Here is a 17,353-nt window from a genome sequence, read left to right as displayed (position 1 = left end):
GGATAGACCACACACACACACACACACACTCATGCATACACACACACAAACACATACACACACACATATACACACATATAAAATATAATTGTGAATTTTTTAGATATGCATTTTAGTTACTTAGTATTTAGTAAAGGAATCATAAATGAAATGTATGATCCTTCCAAATAAAATTTAAATTAAAGCACTCTAAGAGCTTTAATTTAGTAATAGAAACTGGGCAGTCTGAAGGAATATTCAAGTAAAGAAAGAAAACTGATGGAACTGTTTTAAAGGACAAGTCATTGGAAATGCACAAAAATGAGTAAAAAAAAAAACTTTGCCTTTTAACAAGAATCACAGAGAAGTACCAATTTATATCTAGAGAGTTCTGTGTGGGTTGCCTAATTGTTTTTAAAAAAGGGCATATTTTAAGAGGAAACTATAAATAATCCTAACATAATACTAGTAATAAATAAAACAAAACATATAATCCAAACTGAATCATCAAGGAGTCTTCAAACTGAGCTTATCACATACAATTTCCAGCAATTTTAAATGAAGTTGGATGCCTGTGAGCCAGAGACCTGGTTCTAGGGATTTATCAACACCTATCAAATTGTAAATCCTGAGCCTTTACACCTCTGATTGGGTTTCTTCCAGTCCCAAAGGCAGTGATGCCAACATCTCTTGACTTCTTAAGCCGTCCTGACTTCCAGAAGCTCAAGCCCAGCCCCTCTTCTCAAGTCTAGACCCATAAATTACCTTTAACAACCTCCTCATGTTTTTTAGACTCCTGGTGAGCAATGAGTATGTACCCTCCTTCAGGTCAATCCTAGGGGTGAGGGCACGACTGGACATGCTGGAGGAATGGTAGTCTTTGACTTATGAAGGATGGTCTCAGCTGTGGTATTAGGAAGTCATGGGGCTGCACTCAATGGATCCTAAAGGAAGAAATCCCAAGCCTTTAGCTCTAAAGATTCTGACAAGGCAAGCTCATTACCAGTGCGGCATCAAAGTTGATATGAGGTCAGTAAGGTTCTTTCTTCTTTTAGACTATTAAGCTTGTTTCCTAAACTTCCCCATATTAAACCCTATTGGCTGCAGGAGGCAACTCAAGTGACTCTCACAGAGGGCCCAAGTCCATTCTTTCCTCGTGATTGAGTGGGAATAAGCGATAGTTCTGATCCCTGAGAACTGGACCCCAGAATGCATGTAGAGTTAGGACGGTGACATCTGTGGTTTTAGGATGTGTGAGTTTTCTACTGCTGCTATAACAAGTTGCCAAAACCGCAGTGGTTTAAAAACAACAGAAATTTATTTTCTTTTAGTTCTAGAGATCAGAAATCTAAAATCAAAATGTTCATGGGGCTGCTTTCCCTCTGGAGGTTTCTGAGGAGAATCTTCCCTTACTGTTTTAGTCAGCTCTTGCATTGCTATCAACAAAATACCTGATAAGAACAACGTAGAGGAGAAATTTATTTTGGCTCACAGTTTCAGAGATTCGGTCTGCAGTCAGCTGACTCCATATTTTTAGGCCTGATGTGAGGTAGAACATCAGGATGGAAAAGCATGGTAGAGGAAAGCAGCTCAGGAATCAGAGAGAAGGAGCTCTGCTCACCAAGGACAAAATATAAACCCCCAAAGCTCACTTCCAATGAACTACTTCCTTTGGATGCACCCTACCTGCCTGCAGTTACTGTCCAGTTAATCCATTTCAATATTATACCTCTCATAACCTAATCATTTCACCTATGAAATTTTTGAATTGCCTCACACATGAGCTTTTAGGATACACCTCAAATCTAAACTGTAACACCTATTTCAACTTCTAGAGGTCACCTGCAATACTGAGCCTGTGGCTCTTTCCTTGTAGCCCATTCTTTTGCTTCCCTCATCATACCCTTGTTTCTGTTGTCACATTTCCTACATCTGTGTCTTTGACCCTGCCTCCCTCCATAAAGAACCTAAGATTATGTTGAGTTCATCTAGATAACACAGGATATTCTCCCCATCTCAAGATCTTTAATTATATTTGCAAAGCCCCTTTTGCTATATAAGGTAACATTTTCACAAGTTCTGGGGATTAGGATGTGAGTACCCCAGGGTGGCCATTATTGAGGCTGATCTGATAATAATCATCTATCTAATTCTATACTATTTCTGCTTCAGTGTGCCTTGCCCATATTCCCTGGAAGGGATAGTCCAAGTGTTACGTGAACAGACTTTTCTTTCTTTCTTTATTTTGGTACCAGGGATTGAATCCAGGGATGTTTAACCACTGAGCAACAGTCCCTTTTTACTTTCTATTTTGAGACAGGGCCTTGCTAAGTTGCTGAGGCTGGCTTTGAACTTGTGATCCTTCTGCCTCAGCCTCCAGAGCTCCTGGGATTACAGGTATGTGCCTCCAAGCCAGGTGAGTAGACTATCCTTGACAATACTTGTGAAGAGCAAATCTGATTTCTGGTTATGACCTATTGAGTAATGACACATTGGCTTGCCATTTGCCAGCCAGTTTCTCATTGACTTGCCAATGGTCAATCAGGCTCTGAAGAAGTTGGGTATAATACACACACTGTTGCCATGGATGGTAGATTTTTTAAAATTTTTGGTTCAAATTTATCCAGAGCTAGAATTGCGGCTGCCACAGGAACCATGGACAGTACGTGTAAGCAGAGGAAGCTGATGGATTAGGAGAATGAGGCAGAGATAGAATTGGGAAAAACCATGTGGCCTTTGAGAGACCAAGATGCTCAGATCCAGCCCTGTGGGACCTGGCTGTGCTTCCTAACCTGCTTCTTCTTCTTTTTTTTAGGTTTGGGGACTTCTTTGTTATTATTATTTTTTGATTCATTGTACACAAATGGAGTAAAACTTTTCATTTCTTTGGTTGTACACAAAGTAGAGTCATACCATTTGTGTAATCATACATGTACATAGGGTAATGATGTCTGTCTTATTCCATTATCTTTCCTCCCCCCATCCCCTCCTCACCCCTCATTTCCCTCTACACAATCCATCCTTCCTCCATTCTTCTCTTACCCCTTCTCCATCCCCTGTGTTATGTATTATCATTCACTTACTGGAGAAAACATTTGGCCTTTGGTTCTTTGGGATTGGCTTATTTCACTTAGCATGATATCCTCCAACTCCATCCACTTACCTGCAAATGCCATAGTTTTATTCTTCTTTATGGCTGAGTAATAGTCCATTGTGTATACATATCACAGTTTCTTTATCCATTCATCTATTGAAGGGCATATAGGTTAGTTTCACAATCTACCTATTGTGAATCGAGCTGCTATAAACATTGTTGTGGCTGCATCACTGTAGTATGCTGATTTTTAGTCCTTTGGGTATAAACCAAGGAGTGGGATAGCTGGGTCAAAAAGTTGGTCCATTCTGAGTTTTCTAAGGAATCTCCACACTGCTCTTCAGAGTAGCGGCACCAACCTAACCTGCTTCTTTTGTCTAAGTTCTCTCTGTGTCACTGTAGTAAGCCTTACATCTGTTCTTGAATCAAAGTGAGATTCCATTCTTTGTCAAACAAACAAACAAACAAACAAACAAACAAACCAAAAAACCCAGCTCCAAAGATAATATCTTTCTTCCTTGGCCCCTTAAAACAGTGGCTTACCCAATCCTTTAAATCTTTAAAGATTCAGCAGAATTTTCAAGTGTTAGAAGAGCAATGAAGAGGAGGTGGGATAGTTCACTTGTGGTTTCCCGATATTGGGGTACTTCCGTCCCTATGCCCTGGTGCCCTCCCTTTCCAAGCTAGCACTATTGAAGCCCTGAGGGCAGACCCAACTTCTCCAACCCTGATTAGGGCAGGCATTACTTGGCAATTTCCTCAGAGTTAGATTGCTAAGAAATAAACTACTCTCCTATTCCTGCCCTCCCATGTGGTCTCAGTTCATAAGCTGGGCTTTCTGCCTCAGTTTCTCTGTGCTGAACCCTGGTTCCTTACCCTAACTCCCTGCCCAGTCCTAGGAGTAAAGCCCTTGAGGTGCTTGCACAGGTCTCAGTTTTCAGGGGCTGTGGCAAGCCGAGGTACGGCGTGACCCAGTCCATCTCCTAGGTTCCAGCACATGCACTAGCCATACCCAGCATGCCACAGCCCCTGAAAATGGTGACCTGTTCCTCCCAACCTCCTGGCAGGGTCCTCAAAGTTCTGCCCTGGTTCTGCCAGGTGGGGGTTCCTCTTGCTCCCCACTAATGGGTGTAAGTGAGAATCCTCTGCCTCACTATCGCCACTTTCTCTTTGCCTGAGGTAGCCTATCAGGAAGCACCTGAGAATCCCAGAGCTGTGGACTAATGAATTGGTTTTTGTTCAGCACCATGCATTTTGTGCAACAAAGTATTAATGGGGTCTCTGCTGCCTCCAGTGCCTTTGCTGTCAGGGAAAAATTGAAGAAGACCTGAAACTGCTGAGGAGCCAGCTGGTGATTTAATTTTCTCTAATTTTTCTACCTCTGGGGAAATTGCCAAATTAATGAGAAGCCAGACCTCTCAACCACCCTCCATGGTGTCTTGCTAGTGGTTGCCTGAGGAATGCAGCACACAGCCACTGTGTCCTCCAGCACAGGGCCACCTGGGGGTCCTGAGACAGTTATGCCCATCCCACCTGCTGCTGGGCCACAGCATCCAGGGCAGATGGCAGGAAATCCAGGTTCAGCTCCTGGTGAGAGCAAGTCTGCTCACGGGCCTCCCTGCCAGAGAAGGCTGCTTCTTGGCCTTATTTATTTCCTTCCCACTTGTAGCTATTTCTACTATGGATCTGATGTTGCTTTTCTTTGATTCCTGGGGGTGCTGGACAAGACCTGAATGTATAGAAAAGACCCGAATGCACAACATGTCAGTTTCCTAAGCTCTGAACACAGCACCAAGAGCCCTGTAGCTGGTGCTGCATGCAACCTGGCAGGCCTGGGTCTCAGCTCCAGCCTGGTTGGGGAGGAGCCTGGGCAAGCTACTTCTCCCTGGGACTCAGCTGTCTGCTTTCAGGCCTGTGGGCTCTACAGTTCTATTAATCTTTATTTGATTTGTTTTGCAGAGCATTGTGTAGCCTTCAGCATTAAACAGACTTGCAACTTTTATGGATTTTGCCACCAGACTTTCTGGGGATGAAAAGGCTTTAGAAAGAAGCACATCTTTTCCCTCTGTTTTGAGGGGTGTTAACAAAGTGAGTCTAAAACATCACTACAAAAATGCCTCATCACTTTCTTCTCCAGTATCCTGCCTCCTTGGATTTTGCAAAAGCTGTATTCTCCCTTTTTCTCTCCCCTTTGCTTCCCAGTACATTCATCCTCCAGTATTCTCAGGAGATTAGTTCCAGGACTGCCTGGGTATCAGTCAGCTTTTCATTGCTGTGACCAGAACACCTAACAAGAACAACTTAGAGGAGGGAAAGTTTGTTTTGGCTCACAGTTCCAGAGGTTTAGTTCATGTTTGACTGAGTCCATTGCTTTGGGCCTGATGTGGGGCAGAATATCATGGCAGAAGGACGTGGTAGAGGAGCACTGGTCCATTCAAGGCAGCTGAGAGAGAGGAGAGAGAGAGAGAGAGAGAGGTAAGGAAGGGGCCACGGGGAAGATGTACCCTTCCAGGGCATGCTCCCAGTGACTCTGACTCACCTCCAGGTCCCATCTACCTACAGTTACCACCCAGGTCATTCAAACTAGGATGGGCTGTTTAGGTGACAGCTCTCACATCCTAATCATTTCACCTCTGAACATTCCTTCATCAACACAGGAGCTTTGGGGGCACACCTCGTATCTAAACCATAACACCCTGTGAGACCAAAGTACAAGAATGCTCCAATGGCATCCTATTTGCATATGACCTACACATATCTTCCTGTGTACTTTCTAAATTACTTATAATACCTAATACAATGTCAGTGTTATATAAGTAGTTATAATACTTTTTCAGGGAACAATAAGAAAATAGTCTGTACATGTTCAGTAGAGATGCAATTTTTTTTTTCTGAATATTTTCAACCCCCTGTTAGATAAATGTGGGGACATGGAACCAATGGATGCAGAGAACCACTTGCAGCAGCATCAAAAGCCCCAGAGGCTGGTATTCCACATCAGCTTGGCCGTGTGGACCATGTGTGATATGTCAGAACATTAGATTCTTTTTGAATATATCAAGAAATATTCAGAAAGTCTTGGACTCTTGCTGTGGGAGGGAGTAGGCTGCAGGCCCAGAAAGGCTGCTGACTTGAACAGTTCTACCAGGTGATGGCTGCTGATTTCCCCAAGCAAAAATATTGTACTGCCCTAGGGATCCCCCACTTCATTAATATATAATGTTAGTACTTCCCAAAGTAGAGTTTAGAAGAAAACCATTCTGGTTTGAAGGATGTTAATGGACACAGCACAACATAAAATTTTCTTCTACCAAAATATATTGTTTTGTTTAACCATCAAAGTCAGATTTCTTTACTCTAGAATCTCAGAACCTTTAAAATATTAGCATGTCCTGAGAAGTTTCCAAGATGAGGATTTAATCTGCTGCATTTCCCAAGTTTATTTGGTTTTGGAACATTTTGGATTTTGAGACTAGATTAACATCTCCCTCAAAGAGTGTTCAGGGAACACGTTTAGGAAAATGTTTTTCTATTATAAGATTTATCACACTGTATTGCAATGATTTATTCACATGTCTGCCTTCCTTACCAGGCTGTGATTTCCTAAAGGGCAAGAGATGTATCTTAGTCATCTCTTTATCTCCAGCACCTAGCACAGTGCTTCCCCGGGCTGATTCCCTCTAGAGTTCTAGCCAAGGTCACCAACAGCCTCCATCTTTGCTCTTGGCCTTCTGAAAATTCCCAGCAGAATTTTACTCAAGTTGGCTCTCCTTCATCCTCCAAACGCCCTTTTCTTCTCTTGGCTCTTGTGCCATCGCAAACACTCCTTTACAGTCCTCTTGTCTAGTCCTTCTCCCTGACCTCTTGTGTAAAATTGGAAGTGCACATAGTTCTGTCTTGGGACAGTTCCTGTGCCTCAAGCAACTCCCAGCATGATACATTTTCTATAAGCTGGTGATTATTGTGCTTATGTTTCTAGACCACTTTTCTCTTGAGTCCCAGTTTCATATCTAACTGTGTATTTGACATCTCTTCTTAGATGTTCATGTTTAACAAATCCAAAATAAAACCTTTGATTTTATCCAGCAAACCTGATTTTCTGGTCCTTCCTATGTTAGTAAGCAACATTCACCAGCTGCTCATCCCTAAAACTCATCCCCATTCTCTACCTTCCCTTTCAATTCATCTGTGTATCCTAGAATACTGTGTGATTGGATTATTGCTTGTTAAATTCTCACTCTCCTCTTCGACTTTCTGTGGAGTACATTTTCTCCACTGAGTTGATAGTGAGCCTGCTTTGGCTGCTAGGATATTAGTAGATGTGTCCAGAGCTGAAATCCTGAATGTTTGAAAAGTGTGGTTTGGCACTTGCATCCTGTGTCACTTGTCAACATATTTCCTTTCACTTCTAAATGCCCTTTGTTGCTTCCTCTAAGAAAATGGCTATGAACCCTATGTATTTTGTTCCTTTGTTGAAGGCATGATGTTCAGTTCTGTCTGTTGAGGGTACTCCTGCCCACTAGCCCTGGCTCCTGCTCACTGAGGATGCTCCTTTTTGCTGATGTCTATGTAGCTCTGACTGAGGAGTCTAGAGAACCTCCCTGCCGTTGTCTTTCTCTTACCTCCAATACCTCCACTCTCATTGCCCTGCAGTAAATCCCAATCAACAGATTGTGATGCTTCAGTTATCCTACTTGACATTTCAATATGTCAGATTCTGCTTCAGACCAGTTTATTTAATGTATTGATCCAGCTATTTGATTTGGGACCTTAATACAATGTCTTAATTATGATATCTTTATAAAATAACTTACTATCTAGTATGGCAGGTCCTTCCACTGCTGTTTGACACATTTTCTTTTCAGTTATTCTTTCCTATTAAAATTCTCCAGGTGAATTTTACAATCATTTTTTTTTTTTGTTTTCCCCCCTAAATTCCTGTTATAAATTCATTTGGAAAAAAATTAGCATCTTTGTTCTGCTGAGTTTTTTCATCTGATTGACATATCTATATTTAGTTATCTACTTTTATATCCTTAATAGAATGTTCTTTCAATAAATAGGATGGTATCAAACTAAAAAGCTTTTTCACAGCAAAGAAAATCAAGAATGTGAATAGAAAGCCTACAGAATAGGAGAAAATCTCACCTCAGATAGAGTATTAATCTCCAGGATATATAAAGAACACAAAAAACTTACACACACATACAGCACTATCAATAAATGGACTAAGGAACTAAATAGGCACTTCATAGAAGAAATACAAATGACTAACATGTATGAAAAATTGTTAAACATTTCTAGCAATTAGAGAAATGCAAATTAAAACTACACTGAGATTTCATCTCACCTAGTCAGAATGGTAGTTATCAAGAATACAAATAACAATAAATGTTGGCAAGGATGCGAGGAAAATGGTACACTCATACATTGTTATTGGGAATGTAAATTGGTGCAACCACTCTGCAAAGCAGTGTGGAAATTCTTCAGAAATCTTGGAACGGAACCACCATTTGACCTAGATATTTCACTCCTCAGTATATACCCAAAGGACTTAAAATGAGCATGGTACAGTGATGCATCAATGTTTATAGCAGCTCAATTCACAATAGCTAGACTATGGAACCAACCTAGGTGCCCTTCAACAGATGAATGGATAAAGAAAATGTGGCATATATATACAATGGGATATTACTCAGCCATAAAGAAGAATGAAATTATGGTATTTGCTGGTAAATGGATGGAACTGGAGACTATCATGCTCAATAAAATAAGCTAATCCCCCAAACCAAAGGCTGAATGTTCTCTGATATCTGGATGCTAACACACAATAAGGGGGGTTGGAAAGAATAGAAGTTCATTGGATTAGACAAAGGGGAAAGAAGGAAAAGGTGGGGGGATGGGAATAAGAAAGAGAGCAAATGAATCAAATACAGCTTTCCTATGTTCATATACGAATACATTACCAATGAAACTACAAATCAGATACAAGGCAAGAATAGGATCCTAATTAGAATAAGTTATACTCCATGTATAGTATATGTCAAAATACATTCTACTGTTATGTCTATCTAAAAAGAACACATAGAAATATTTTTAAATAAAAATATAGGATGTTTTGATTTTTATTATATAAGCCCTGAACTTTCTTTTAAGATATTTATAGGTGTTTTTGGTCATTTGTTGTGATTGTTCATGGTATTCTTTACTATTCTATTATATCCTTTAAAGGATTACTGTTACTTAGAAAAGCTATTGATATTTATTTGTAACAAATCATTTCATCCAAAAATTTTAATGAATTTTCTATGTATTTCTTGAGTTTATTTGGTATGGAATGATATTGACTACAAAGAATGATGGTCTTTCTCTCCCCTTTATAGTAAATGCACTTACTTACGTTTTGGATCTCATTATGGCTAACTAGAACAATGTCAAATAGTAGTCGTATTCTGGAAGATTTTTATATCCCATGCAAAAAATGAACATTGACCCTTTTCTCACTCTATATACAAAATTACTCAAAATGAATGATAGACTTAAATGTAAGAACTAAACTATAAAACTTTTAGAAGAAGCATAAAAGAAAAAAGTCCTATGTCTTTGTGTTTGGCAACAATTTCATAGGACACAAAAGCATGAATCAGAAAGCAAAAATAATAAAAAAGAACTTTATCAGAATAAAAGCTTTTGCTTTTAGAAAGACACTTGTAAGAAAGTGAAGAGACAAGTCACAGATCAGAAGGAATATTTTTTGAAACAAAATATGACTAAACTATATTAAGAATATAGAATCCTTTAACTCAAACAAACAAAATGAACAACCAAATAATTAAATATGTGAACAATTTGGATAGATTCTTCACCAAACAAGATATACTTGTTGGCAAACAGACTCATGAAAAGATGCTCAATATCTTCAAGCCAAATACCGTGTACATCTACTAAGAGCTAAAATGAGAAGATTGGTCACACTGGTGCTGGTGAAGATGCCAGAGGATTGCAACTTCCAGACAGTGTTTGTGGGAATACAAAATAGTGTAGATTTGGTAATTTCTTACAAATTTAAACAGTTATTTAATGTGACTCAGCATTCCCACTCTTAGGTATTTACTCAAGAAAAATAAAAATGTTTTTATCCAAAACCCATGTACAAATGCTTATAGCAGCTTTATTTGTAATAGTAAAAAACTGAAAATAACTCAAATATCCATCAATCACTGAATGACTACACAAATTTTGGTTCATTCATATGATGGAATGATACCCATGCAAAACATGGATGAATCTCAGAATCAGTATGCTAAGTGAAAGAAGCAAGGTAAAAAAGTTTTTACTTACATGACATTCTGGAGGAGGCCAAATATAGGGACAGAAATCAGCGCAGTGAGTTTCAGGATAGGGGGAATAGAGAGTTAAATACAAAGGAGCCTGAAGGAACTTCTTGGGGTGATGGAAATACCTCATATATTGAATATTGTGGTACTTAAATGGCTGTGTATATTTGCCCAAACTCTTCAAATTAAAGGGTTTTTAAGGGGGGAACTTTTAGCATATACAAATTGTACCTCAAAAACCTGACTTTAAAAAAGAAATGGATACACAGTTAAAAAATGTTGTTGATATTAGAGGGAGTTTGAGTTTTTCTCCTTGTTTCAATGGGAATTATTATTTATAAATTAAATAAGTTTAACTAAGTTAAATAAGTCATATTCTTTATCATGTTAAGAGATAGACTTCTGTATCTTTAAACATTTCTTAACTACCACAGGGGAAACTGACTGACTGATTTAAGCAGGAAATAAATTTATCAAAAGGATTCTGGATAGCTCAGAGAATCACCAGAAAGTCAGGAAGAAAGGGAGCCACAGCCCAGATCATGACACTGCCATCTTTCAATGGGGGAAGCCACCGCCTGAACCCATGAAGCTCTGGCCCAGGCAGCCCGGATGCCACACTCGTGCTTCAACTACTGTGGCCCTGGAAACTGATGTTGCTGCCGTTACTGGAGCCACCACAAAACAACTCTCTGTTCCCTGGCTTCTTTACTTGATCATCTCGACTTGGGTCAAGTGCCTCACAGTTGCTTCAAGGACAGGGCCAATGCCCAGAACAACGAGAATTTGGCATTTTCTCCATTTCTACTGTGGAAGGTAGCACTGTCTCCTACCCAAACTCAGAAAGTGGGGGAATTTCCCAAACACAGGGAAGGCATTCAGATGTGGAGTACCCTTCTCCTTAAAAACAAAAACAACACAAAACAAATAACCCACACCTGTCTACTTGGACCATCTATTCCCAGTATTTTAGAGGATATCCCTGTTAAGAATCAGTGTTGAATCTTCTTAAATGATTTTCCTGCTCCTGTTGAGATAATCATACGTTTCTCTTATTTGATCCATTGATGTGTTTCATAAACAGATTGACTAATATTAAAACAGCTTTGCATTCTTTGGTAAGCCCAACTTGGTTGTGGTAAATTATTCTTTTAATATACTGTTGAATTCAATTTGCTGGCATTTTGTCTAGGATTTCCACATTTATATTCATGAGTGAGATCCGTCTGGTTTTATTTTCTTCAGTCAGTCTCTTTGTCAGCATCGATGACATTCTGGGCTCTTCCTTCCAGGGATTTCATGCCCTCTGGTCAGGATTTGATCCCTGAAATATTTTTCATAAACCACAGTCTTTACCACAACCCACTGAATGTTAGGAAATTATGGTGCTAGACACAGACATGATGAGGAATTCTAAATGCTGGAGGCATCCCTTAAATTACTCTGGGACATTTACTGAGGGCCTATCATGTGCCAGCTGCTAAATTATGTAACCTGAAGCTTAAATAAGCTTCTCCTCTGTGGAGAGAATTCAGATGAACTGTAAGAATCATCTGGAAGTGGAGGATGTGAGAGGAGATGTGAGAGGCTTCTCATCCACCTGTGTTTTATGGTTGTGAAACCAAAACTCAGGAGGCAAGAGAACTCTCAGTGCGTAAGCTAGGTTTCCCTGACTCTCTCACCGTCTCCCCGCAAACCGCCCCCCCCCCAAAAAAAAAAAAGCTTGTGAAAGGTTAAGACACTTGTGAAAAACATTTTTTGGGGCTTTCAGCAAGGGTGGACAAGTCACAAGTCTTTACACCACTTCTATTGATATGCTATAGTGATAGGCCCCAGGTCCTGCTCTAGACCCTTGGACCCCGGAAAATAATACAGACTCCTGCCCACCTTGCATTCTTTTCTGTCCAAAGATGAGTCAGTGGAGCGTGAAATACAGCCTAAAGGATAAGTCAAGAGTCCTGGAGTCAGGCTGTCTAGATTTAGACTGCTTCAGACTACCAAGTATTAGCTGAATGACCCTAGATTCCAAAGTCCCTGTTCCTCATCTGTAAAATGGGATAATAGAGTGCTTTCAGTCCTCAGCTCAAAGCAAGTTCCTTTGTCATTGCTCTCTATCAGGAACCTACTCTGTACCATACCAGAGTTTGGTAGTGAGGCTAGAGAGAGAACTGAGACCCCAAATGATGTTTTTTATGTAATGCAAACATTTGTTCCAAATACATGCCTTTTGGCTCATAGTAATGGCATCTGTAAAATGCCCTGTGAATTTTCTCCTGAAACCATATTTAAGAAAATAAGAAGTCTTTGGATAATTACTAAGGAATTGCCTTGCCATCCTCTCCAGGTCCTTTGATTTGATCCTTCTGGTGATTTCTCACCTGGGCTGAGCTCTGTGGTGTAGCTCATAGCCCAGGGTAACTCCGGTGGCTGGTATCCAGTGCCACAGTCCCAGGTCAGTGACCTGCAGATGTCTCCCATGCACCTGAAACCCATTCTTGATTTGGAGAGTCATCCACTCAGCTCCAGTGTTCGCTCAGACCATGCTTGGGAGCTGGGCTGCGCCCTCATTTGGTTACAGGAATAGAAATGGCCTGAACCGCACTTGAGTCAAGGCATCAGGGGAATTTTCTGGCGCCCAAATGAGGCAATTACAGCTGGGATTTGCAGAGACTGAGTAACCAGGAGGCTGCTCTTCCTCTGTCAGGGGCCATGTACCTCTGCTCCATTCTCCTCTCTGTAGACCAGTTCCTTCTGCAAAGCTTGGAGCTCAACTGCCCCAGTCAGTCACTGTGTGGTTCTGCCTGGCATTGACACTTCTCCTAACCCAATGTCACATAGCTGTCTGTCTCTGTGCCTGATCCCAGCTTGGGAGGGGTGGACAGATACCCCTCACCCACTCCCATATGTGTGCTGAACTAGGATCCTGTGTTTCCTAGAACTGATGTCAGAGAGGTAGAGATAGCCTATTACTCAGTTTGCAGAAAACAGGCCATTTGTCTCAATGTGTCATGCTACAAATAAGTAAAATGAATCACAGGGTCCAAGTGAGGGGCCAGGCCATAGGGAGAATTAATGGCAACACTGAGACTTGAATTCAGTCTTCCCTAGTCATAATACAGGGCTTTCTCATGGCATCCCTGTGCCCTCTCTGGTTTAGTCACAGAGGAGTGTTCACAGTGTGTGGACATGTTCCATAGTGAAGCTGTGGAAATCTAAGCAACAAGACCCTGTAGCCAGGCCGGGTTTGGCATGAGCAGTCTGAAGTGTGGAGGGCTGTTGAAGTCCACAGGCCCGGTGGGGGAGCACCAAATGCACATGCACAGCATCTGGGGGACATTCTTGGGTACATTAGTGCCTCTGTAAGGGCTCAGGAGAACCAGCCACTAGGCGGTCTCTCTGGAACACGTCTCAGATGTCTTCTCTTGCCTCCCAATTTTTCACTTCCATATGTGGTGACAGAAAGCATGTGCCATATCCTGTACCTACACCCTCTCGACTCTGCCAGAAGGGGGAATGTTTATTTTGAGAAGCTGGGCTAGGATCTGGGGCTATATAGCCAGCAGACAGGCAGTTTCTGCCCTGATGGGGTCGATGCCCCAGAGAAGAGAGTGGGCCAATCCATGCTGCAGCGAGCTGTGCAAAAGGCAGGCTCAGGAGGCCACCGAACACCTGGTGGGGAAGGGGCCCCAGGGAGGGCTGGGCTGAGACCTGAGCATGGGTGACAGCCCTAGCTGACGTTTCTGAGCAAGCAGAGGATGCCTGCTGCCAAGTGCGGTCTGTGATGGTCTCATTACTCCCAGAGCTATGGGTACTATTATGGCCTCCATTTTCACAGGGAGCTTTGCATATTGCCTAAGATCGCACAGTTAAAGAAAAAGTGCTACAGCTACGGGTTCCTGCCTGACAGTCTGACAAGTCTGCTGGGGAAACCACACGACATGTTATGCAGCGGAAGCTGGGGACGAGAGTAGGGTGGGAGAAGGTGGCGAGAGGGACAGCAGGGGAGGCCTGGGGTCTTGGTGGCCTTGTCGAGGCAGTAGACCACGTTAAGAACTTGCTCTCTATTCTGAACACAATAGGTGGGAAGACACTGAAGGAATTTAGGGACAGGAAACACATGATCAGAATTGTATTTTTAAAAGACTATTCTGTTTATGGAATGGTGAACAGATTGGAAGGGGGCAGGAGTGGATGTGAGAAGACAAATTTAGAGACCACTGTAGGGGCCCTGTGGAGGAAGGGATGATAGCAGTGTGGGGGGACATGGGCAGTGAAGGAGGATCTAACAGGGGAGAGATGGAGTGCGTCAAGAGGTAAAATGGACAGCGTGGGGGGGATATGAATGCTACAGGATAGGAGTATCTAGAGACTCCTTTGATTCCAGCTTGTGCGACTAGATGGAGCCATTCACAGATGAAGAAATTGCTGGAAAGGTGTACTCCTTTTCTGCATTTGTCTATGCTTTTCTTGGTGACTCTCAAATTCAAAGGATAATTTTACTTTGAGGATGTTTTTTTAAGTAGCTATGTGTAAGGGGGTGGTATGGGAAATGACAGAATGCCAGCCACTTACTGGATTTTCTGCTTCTCATAGATCCTGCACTGTCACTAGGCAAGGGAGTTAGAGGAGGCAGCCAGAGCCCATGCCCAGGAGAGCAAAGGGAATGAGGCTCTTCAGCAGTCTTTTTGGAGGAGAGGTGGCAGCCTGGCTCTCTAAGCTCACTCTGTAGGAAACTCCTACTGCTTCCTAGAATTTCGCATTTCTGAGCCCAGGTTTCCTGACCGGGAGCAACCACTGAGCAACAGCTCTCAAGAAAGGGGGAGCACAGCCAGGCGCAGTGGTGCACACCTCTAATCCCAGAGACTCAGGAGCTGAGGCAGGAGGATCACAAGCTTGAGCCCTGCCTTAGCAACTTCGTGAGAATCTGTCTCAAAATAAAAAAATATAAAGGGCTGGGGAGGTGGCTCAGTAGTTAAGCGGCCCTGGTTCAAGCCCCAGCACCAGTAAAAGACACAAAGAAAAGAAGAGAAAAGAAAATTCCTATCACATAGACCAAGGTTTGTGGTCCCACATGCACGTTGCCCAGCAGATGTTTTGTGGTCTCCTCACAGGTGAGGGCATTTGTCCTGGATGCTGTGGTGCCCACTGGATCCCTGCTTTGGGACCCAGGCACTCATTTCCTCCAGCTGCCAGGAGTGGGGGCTGTGATAGCTCCCAGCTGAACCTCCCTGTGCCCCGTTTACCCCTTTGCTTGCTTTCCTGGAGGCAACTCTGGACAACCTGAAGGATGTCCTGGCTCCAAGCTCCATGCCACACCCATTCCTGTGATGTCGCCTTGGTCCAGTTTTTCCCTGTGCCCAGTTCCACCTCCTCGTTCCCAAGAACACAGCCCAGTCACCTTCCTGCACGCACACCTCCATCACACAGCCTGCTTCCTGAGAGCCGGCTTGGCTTGTCCATGCCCCTTCCACATGTTCCCTGTTAGGGTGTTCCCAGGGAGATCCTCTTGAGCCTTTAGAGGTCAGACGGGAGACAGTGGCCAGCCAGGTAGCACTCAGATGGTGCCAAGATGCAGGTTCACTCACTTGCTGTGAACTCACAGATGGGTCCAGTGTGTAAGTGTGTAGTTCAGTGACAAGACAAGGGCCCTGGCCTGCCCAGGATTTCCTCTTCACCAGTCAGGGACAACAAGAGAGATGAGTTTCAGGCTGTCCTTGTGGTGTCCCAGATTGTGGCCATGGGGTTCCAGCCTGCTCATGATCTTTGCTTCCTGATGCTAGAGACTTAAAGCTCAGGCATCAGACACAGAGATAGTCTTACCAAGACCTTTTAACCAGCTCCCACAATGCATAGGTCAATTCCCTTAAAATGATAGGCAAATCTCTTAAAATTTCTTAATCTCTCTCTCTCTTTCTCTCTTACACACACACACACACACACACACACCATAGTTCTGCTTCCCTGGTTGAGTACCAACTAGTATTAACCTACCTTCTACTGAGAGGAAAGATAAAGCCCCTACACAGACTAGTGCAGTAGCAAATCAGGTCAGGATTAGCTAGAATGATAGCAGCTTAGCTGACAATAGCTGCTCTTTGAAGAAGAACCATGTAAGTAGTTAGTATGTCCACTCTGGTGCCAGGATGTGGGAGATCAGGTTCTCCCTTCTCAGAAGGAGAGACATGTGAATAGGTGGAAAGGTCTAGAGCAGTACACACAGACAAAGTTAGAGGAGACCTCAGCCCAGCCACTCCTGGTTCAAGGCTGTACCAGTGCCTGATACAGAGGGACCAGTAGTTAAATCCTTGCCTTTCATGCCACGGTCACACTGCCCCATTGCTGGTGAACGTGCATTCATCGCATGGCAGAGTTCATTCCATTGGTGGCCTCGGTTCTCCTCGGCCTTTCTCATACAGGCCATCCAGACCCTGAGTCCACAGCCCTGCTCAGGGGTGCAGCCCCAGGGGAGTCCTCCCGCGTGGCTCCAGGGCTGACGCAGACCTCCCCAGGGGAAGCGGCCTGGCCAGGGCATTTGCTTTCTAGGCATTCGCTCTGGAGCAGTGTCATTGATGGATTCCACGGAACTGCAAATGCGTGATACATGGGTGGGAAGTGTGAAGTTAAAGCACAGGGATCGGACAGTCGATGGGATGGGTGACTTCAATGAGAATCAACTGCATTTCTTTCCAAGTCTTGCCTTATGGAATTGTGTTAGGACAATCTTTGTTCTTCTTGCTTGCTAATGATGGAAAATTAGTATTAGAGGTTTTAGTTTTTGAAGAAAAGTCAGGTTTGAACTTATGCATCTTTATTTTTCCTTTGATTTTTGTCCCACAGCAACCACATGTCTCTTACTCTGCACCTTTCTTTGAGAAGACTCTCTACAGCGGCTTAGGAAAATGTAGTCCCAGCCTCTTCCCCATCCCTTACCAGCTGTGTGACC

Source organism: Sciurus vulgaris (assembly GCF_902686455.1).
Source record: "Sciurus vulgaris genome assembly, chromosome: 11".
Lineage (NCBI taxonomy): Eukaryota > Metazoa > Chordata > Mammalia > Rodentia > Sciuridae > Sciurus > Sciurus vulgaris.
This window is presented reverse-complemented; position numbering follows the sequence as displayed.